The 7,977-nt window shown below is 40.1% G+C and overlaps 1 pseudogene; it reads left to right on the top strand.

Moving 5' to 3' along the window:
* The first annotated feature begins 2,516 nt into the window (after positions 1-2,516).
* On the top strand, positions 2,517-4,931 carry LOC118593349 (annotated as a pseudogene).
* Positions 4,932-7,977: the final 3,046 nt, after the last annotated feature.

Raw genomic sequence — 7,977 nt, 5'->3', positions numbered from 1 at the left:
CGCAAGCAAGTTTACAGAAGCAAAGTCAGCAATTTGCAATTGTAAAATGTATCCCTAATTTTTTTCCTCAGACATGAACTCTAAGCAATGGAGATTCTGTGACTGGAGGACAGTTACTTGAGTGCTTACTACACACTGACACAAGACAGATTTGCATAAATTTTGTGATTGTTGTATGTTGTTCAAATTTAGGAATTCTTTATTAGTCTATCAAAACCCAGTCTTACTAGAAAGGGACAGCCACCTCCAAAGTTAATAAAGTCACTGGTTTACACTGCTGTGGCATTCTCCAGCTGGTCTTCCAGGATGCATACTCTCCCTCAGTGCATTGATATTCAGGATAGGGAGATGGCTCTGTGTGTACATTGACTGCTGTGCAAGCATGAAGGTTTGAACTTAAATCTCCAAAACTCCAGTAAGGACATGTATGCGCATATACATCTGTAATGCTTCCGGAGATGAGAGGTAGAGGCAGGAAAATTCCCAGAGGCTTGAGGGCTGTGGTTAACAGCAATAAAGAGAACCTGTCTCAAATAAGGGGAAGGCAAGGACTAATTCCCAAGATTTTCTGATACATCAACATAAGCTCTGTGACATACACATCAGCATTCACATGTACAAATATGTGCACATGTACACACACACACACACACACCACAATGTAAATCTAATCACTCCATTCCTTAGTTAATAGCAGTTCACTTACCTCAGTAAATTACAGCTGAATTTAGGATTAAGCCTGAATTGCTAGCATAACCGGAGACCCTACTCTATCTGGTCCTCTGCTTTGCCTCTAGAACAATTTTATAAATTAGCCTCTATTTATTGATTCCACATATACTGAATTTCCAGTTCCTGGAATTTCAGACCCTCACCTTACTAGTTCCCTAAACTATGCACATGCTCTGCCTTTCCCTGCAGGAAACCAGTTTAGCCTTAAGTCTGGTTATAGGTGTAGAGGTAACTACTGGTGGACCCTGAGCAACATCAGTATTGTTTTGCCTGGCATCTCCTCCAACAAAAGTCACTGATGTTTTAGCAGACAATGAAGGGTTAATTTCCTCAAAGACAGAAAGGGTAATATTTCCATATGTGGAGCATGGGGTATATCTTCTGCTGAAGGCTGAGAGACTACTTCCTCTGGTGAGATAAACACTTGAGAATCTCAGGGGTTCAAAGTTCTCAGCTCCACAGGGAACAATGTCCTCCCACACATCACCACCCATAGTCATAGAATCTCCCCCAATACTTTTTTCAAACCAATTAATGCCCTTATTTAACTTCCTACACCCTCTGAGGCTAGAACTTGAATTTTTGTTATAATTCAGCCAAACATTGAAATGAGGGCTTCAGTTTGATTTTCTGCAACTTTAGCTCTGTGGCTGCTGGAAAGAACATTCTCTTTGGAGGCACACTTAGGAGCCTTTAGATTGTTTATGTATATCTGGAGCTGGTCAGTTTTATCACTGAGTTCATTGTTGCTCTTCACCATACTCTGAGATGCTAGAAGTTGGTTAATTTTATCATGAAGCTCATTCTTCCCCATTGTCAATTTATGCAGAGATGCTATAAACAACCAAACAGCATAATTTTCCTTATTTTTCCACAATCAAATGTTTTACATACAGTGTCACTAAATCTGTTAACTCCCACAATTGATGAATCAAGATAATCAAATACGTTTGTCTTCTTAAGTTTGTAATATAGTTCACACCATGGGCTTCCAGTATTCTTCCAGCTTCCAGAAAGAGGCTTCAGTAACTATAGATGTTGGCAACTTCAAAATTCTATTCCAGGTACTTAAAATAAAAAACAACAACAACAACAACAACAAAAAACCTTTTACTCTGTTGCTTTAGAATTACTTCTTGTACCAAAATGTGTATTATTCAAGGTTCTCTAGAGGAATATATATATATATATATATTCCTCCCCTAAGGATTTTCCTGTCTCTACCTCCTCATAGAAGCATAGGTAGATGATCCTGCTATTGTGTCCAGCTTTATGTTGATTCTGGAGTTTGGAACTCAGATCCTTATATTACATGACAAATGCTTTACTTACTGAGCATCTCCCCACCACAACTGTGGACATTTAATAGAGCAATCATCTGAAATAATTGACTGGAACAATGAAATTGATTTCTTTACAAGAAATGAATTGTGACTTTATTCTTAACCTATACACTATTATAACTAGAGTAAAGAATATAGCAACTTGGAGATGGATCTTTAATAATCATTACACATAGCTGGAAAGCAAAGGTCAGAAATAAATTACCAAGTCTTTTGTCTTTACTCATTTGTTCATTTGTTTTACTCAAGAACAACACTCCAGACTTGGGGAAGAGGGTGGGGGACGGTCGGGGGACGGGGGAGGGTGGGGGGAGGGTGGGTTCTGCTTTGCAACTTCTCCCAGTGTGAGCGCACATGGCCTCCCAGACCATAGGGGGAGGGGCTGCCGGCACGCGAGTCGTCCCCACCCCCAACACCTAGGGCTCACATTAATATTTGCCAATGGACTCCAAAGAATCCTTAGCTCCCCCTTTTAGAGAAGTCCCCAGCAGTTTACTTGTCCTGGAGAGGGGAAAAGCGATGGACTTTCATAAAAGCCTAAGGGGAGGAGCTACTGTGAAGGTTTCTGCGTCTTTGTCCTCACTGGCTGCTGCTTCTCAGACAGATTCCAAGCAGCAGCAGCAGCGGCAGCGGCAGAGGCTTGTCCTTGATTTTCCAAAAGGCCCAACAAGCAATGCGCAGCAGCCAGATTTATCCAAAGCTGTCTCACTGCCCATGGGCCTGTATATGGGGGAGACAGAAACAAAAGTGATGGGAAATGACTTGGGGTACCCACAGCAGGGCCAGATTAACCTTTCCTCTGGGGAAACAGACTTTCAGCTTCTGGAAGAAAGTATTGCAAACCTCAATAGGTCAACCAGTGTTCCAGAGAACCCCAAGAGTTCAACACCTGCTACTGGGTGTGCTGCCCCTCCAGAGAACGAGTTTCCCAAAACTCACTTTGATGCATCTTCAGAACAGCAAAATCTAAAGAGCCAGCCTGGCACCAATGGTGGCAATGTGAAGCTGTATACCACAGACCAAAACACCTTTAACATCTTACAGGATTTGGAGTTTTCTGCTGGGTCCCCAGGTAAAGATACAAATGAGAGTCCTTGGAGGTCAGACCTGACGATAGACGAAAACTTGCTTTCTCCTTTGGCTGGAGACAAAGATCCATTCCTTTTGCAAGGGGATGCAAATGAGAACTGTAGGCATTTTGTTTTACCAGAAACTAAACCTAAAATTAAGGATGCTGGAGATCCGATCTTACCAAGCACCAGCAATGTGACGCTGCCCCAAGTGAAAACAGAAAAAGATGATTTCATCGAACTTTTCACCCCCGGGGTAATTAAGCAAGAGAAACTGGGCCCAGTTTAATTGTCAGGCAAGCTTTTCTGGGACAAATATACTTGGTAATAAAATCTCTGCCATTTCTTTTCATGGCTTGAGTACCTCTGGAGGACAGATGTACCACTATGACATGAACGCAGCATCCCTTTCTGAACAGCAGGAACAGAAGCCTGTTTTTAATATCATTCCACCAATTCCTGTTGGTTCTGAAAAATGGAATATGTGCCAGGGATCTGGAGAGGATAACCTAGTTTCCTTGGGGACTATGAACTTCCCAGGTCGATCGGTGTTTTCTAATGGCTATTCAAGCCCTGGAATGAGACCAGATATAATCTCTCCTCTGTCTAGCTCCTCAACAGCAGTGGGACCGCCTCCCAAACTCTGCCTGGTGTGCTCTGATGAAGCTTCCAGATGTCATTATGGGGTGTTAACCTGTGGGAGTTGTAAAATATTCTTCAAAACAGCAGTGGAAGGACAGCACAATTGTCTCTGTGCTGGAAGAAATGATTGCATCATTGATAAAATTTGAAGAAAAAACTGCCCAGCACGTCACTATCGAAAATGTCTTCAAGCAGGAATGAACCTTGAAGCCCGAAAAACAAAGAAAAAAACAAAAGGGATTCAGCAAGCCACTACAGGAGTTTCACAAGACACTTCTGAAAATCCTAACAAAACAGTAGTTCCTGCAACATTACCACAACCACTACAGGAGTTTCACAAGACACTTCTGAAAATCCTAACAAAACAGTAGTTCCTGCAACATTACCACAACTTACCCCAACCCTGATATCACTGCTGGAGGTGATTGAACCTGAGGTGTTATATGCAGGATATGGCAGCTCTATTCCAGACTCAGCTTGGAGGATCATGTCTACACTCAACATGTTAGGTGGGCGCCAAGTGATTGCAGCAGTGAAATGGGCAAAGGCAATACCAGCATTCTGAAACTTACACCTGGATGACCAAATGACCCTCATGCAGTACTCATGGATGTTTCTCATGGAATTTGCCTTGGGTTGGAGATCATATAGACAAGCAAGTGCAAACCTGCTGTGTTCTGCTCCTGATCTGATCATTAATTAGTAGAGAATGGCTCTACCCTTCATGTATGACCAATGTAAACACATGCTGTATATCTCCTCTGAATTACAAAGATTGCAGGTATCCTATGAAGAGCATCTTTGTATGAAAACCTTACTGCTTCTCTCCTCAGTTCCTAAGGAAGGTCTGAAGAGTCAGGAGTTATTTGATGAGATTCGAATAACCGATATCAAAGAGCTTGGAAAAGCCATTGTCTAAAGAGAAGGAAACTCCAGTCAGAATTGGCAGTGGTTTTATCAACTGACAAAACTTTTGGACTCCATGCATGATGTGGTTGAGAATCTCCTTAGCTACTGCTTCCAAACATTTTTGGATAAGTCCATGAGTATTGAATTCCCAGAGATGTTAGCTGAAATCATCACTAATCAGATACCAAAATATACAAATGGAAACATCAAAAAGCTTCTGTTTCACCAGAAATGACTGCCTTACAAAGAAAGGTTGCCTTAAAGAAAGTTGAATTCATAGCTTTTACTGTACAAACTTATCAACTGGTCTTGTAGATGTTTTGTTGTTCATTTTGGTTTTGTCTTGTTTTGTTTTAAATACGCACTACATGTGGTTTATAGAGGGCCAAGACTTGGCAACAGAAGCAGTTGAGCCATCACTTGGAGGTGATGGGGAAACAGACAGTGAAGTGTAGTGGTTGGTGTATCACAGAAACTAAAACAGTTGTGTGGAGGCATGTCCACTATCTTCACTATCAGTGAAGGACTGCACCTAAACCACCAGTGCCCAAAGTCCATGTGATCAGCTGTCTGCTCATCCTTTCAGTTGGCTGGATAAAACTCCTAGACTTTCTGTTGTATTTTTCCCATGTATAGTTGAGATAGCATTTTTGATTTGTGCATGGAAACCTGAAAAAAGTTTACAAGTGTATATCAGAAAAGGGAAGTTGTGCCTTTTATAGCTATTACTGTCTGGTTTTAACAGTTTCCTTTCTATTCAGTGAACTATGCTTGCTCGTTTTTTCTTAAATAATTTTTGTATTCAAGTTATTGTACAGCTGTTTAAGATGGGCAGCTAGTTCATAGCTTTCCTAAACTCTAAACATTAATCTTCTATGTGAAAATGGGTTTGTGCTTCTACCCTGATGGCACTTAGCTATCAGAAGACCACACAAATTGACTCAGATCTCCAGTATTCCTGTCAAAAGCTACTCTTTTGTATATATCTGCTTCCATGGAGAATTAGATAGGTTGTGCAGATTACCGTCCTAACTGGTGTAGAGCACCTACCTAGTCAGTGACCCTCTGGGTAAACTGTGGATGACGGTCACAAAAGACGGACTGTAAGACAGTAACTACCAAAAGGCCAGGTTTGCACCTAATGCTTCCTCTCTACAATGGTGAGGTGGCAACAAGTTTATAATCAACTCTTTCAGGACCTTCTGGAGTGGTCTGTGTAACAGCTTCAAATTTATGATTCCAGATCATGTGACAAAGTGGAGAGATTTCTTTTAAATCAGCCCAAGTTACTTCTCTCATTAAACTTTACCCCCAAGCTAACCTCTAATACATCAAGAATGGCTAGACACCCATTTTCACATCCCCACCTGTCACCAATTGGTCTAGCTTTCCTGGTGGTACAGGAAATGAGCTACTGATTTTTGTTATTTAGAACTGAATGTCAGGCATCCATATTTGTCCATCTACACATCCCTCCATGTGCCATAGAATCTAACCAAGGTTTTGTGAACTTCTTCACATTGAGAATTCTCATTTTAAACAACAGAAGCTGTAGTAGCCTGTTCTGTGTGCACCTTACCAACTTTCTGTAAACTCAAAGCTGAACACACTTACTAAGCCACAAACAATTTGATTTCTACTTAAGGTGGCCAGATTATTTGTGTAATAGAAAACTGAAAATCTAACATTCAACATATGAAACTTCTAATATATTTTTATATTTAGTTATAGTTTCAGATATATATCATATTGGCATTCACTAATCTGGGAAGGGAAGGGCTACTGCAGCTTTACATGCAATTTATTAAAATTATTCTAAAATAGCTGTATAGTATAAAATAAGAATGATTTTTAGATGAGATTGTTTTATCATGACATGTTTTATATCTTTTGTAGGAGTCAAAACAATGTTGATGGATATCCTATATGATTTATTGTGTGTGAGAGCATCCATACAGGCTTCAGTGGTCTTGGAAGTCAAAACTGGTTTGCTCTAAGCTAGGAAGAAAGAGGTGGAGACTGGCACTGTGTGCAGTGGGGGTTGTTGAGGCTTTGACCCAATCAGATCCCGGGCTACTAATTCCCCACCTCCCATTCTAACCATCCTTATCCACCATGACCCTGCCTGTGCAGGGTTAGTTTACTAAATCCCCCCTTGCGCTAACATACATAAAGAGGACAAAAAGGTGGCGCTTATGTAGTGGTAGGCACCATCTATAACAGGGTATTTGCAGCCTCCCCACAGGTTACCAGAAACAGGCATTAGAAGTTTTGCAATAATGTGAATAGAAGTACCAGCAATATGTAAATACTACAGAATCCCATAGGTCACCAAAAATACACTAATCCTTTCCATCCTACAATAGTTTATTTCTAAGTAGAATGAGGACATGTTTGTTTTCTTTGAATACTTTTTGAATGTTGTTATTTTCAGTATTTTGCAGAAATTATTTAATAAAAAATGTAATCCTTTGTTTTTTAATTCTCTCTAAAAGGGAACGTTCACTTTATAATGATTTAAATTGGTCTCAAAGTACCTTAAGATAATTGTAACCCAGCTGGGTGTAAAATTTATGGTGCCTAAGAAATACCACTTGAATATTATCAACGATAGTATTAAGTTTCAAAATGAGATTTTCAAAAATAGATTATTGTACATTTATGGAATGTTATATGGTTAAAACCAGAAAGCGCATCAAACACAAAATAATCTACTTTCAGTCCCAACCAGCTTGGCTCTCAAAAAAATTACAGCTCCAAAAAAGAAAAAAAGGAAAAGAAAAAGATGTATGTGCTTTGTTATTAACAGAAGGCAACAGCCATTCATAAAACTACAACAGGAAGCTTTCTATTAAATGGATAAAGTGAGCCTTTACTATGTAGGAAAGAGAAAAGCGCTCCTCATTCTGATTGAGTAGATGTGAGAAAGCTATGGTACTGTGTGATTAGCTTCGATTTCTGTGTAGTTTCATACCATTCCAAACTATTTAGATTTATAATAACTTCAGTAAGTTGGTGAAATGTCTCCATGACTCACAACAGATCTTGAAAACTATCTTTAATTACTGGTAGGACAAAAAGGGACATTGTGGGTATTTTAGGCATTGACTTGGGATACTGTAGGAGCAGAAGTGAGAAGACAGGAAGCTTGGGGAAGGGAAGGGATTATAAGCCTTCTCTTAGGAAAGACAAAACAAGTGAGACCACCCCAAAGGACAAGGGACATGTTTAGTGTGTGCAGTCCTTGACAATGAGCACAGGGTGAACTCTGGTGAGCATGT

This window comes from Onychomys torridus, chromosome 11 (genome assembly GCF_903995425.1).
Source record: "Onychomys torridus chromosome 11, mOncTor1.1, whole genome shotgun sequence".
NCBI lineage: Eukaryota > Metazoa > Chordata > Mammalia > Rodentia > Cricetidae > Onychomys > Onychomys torridus.
This window is presented reverse-complemented; position numbering and strand designations above follow the sequence as displayed.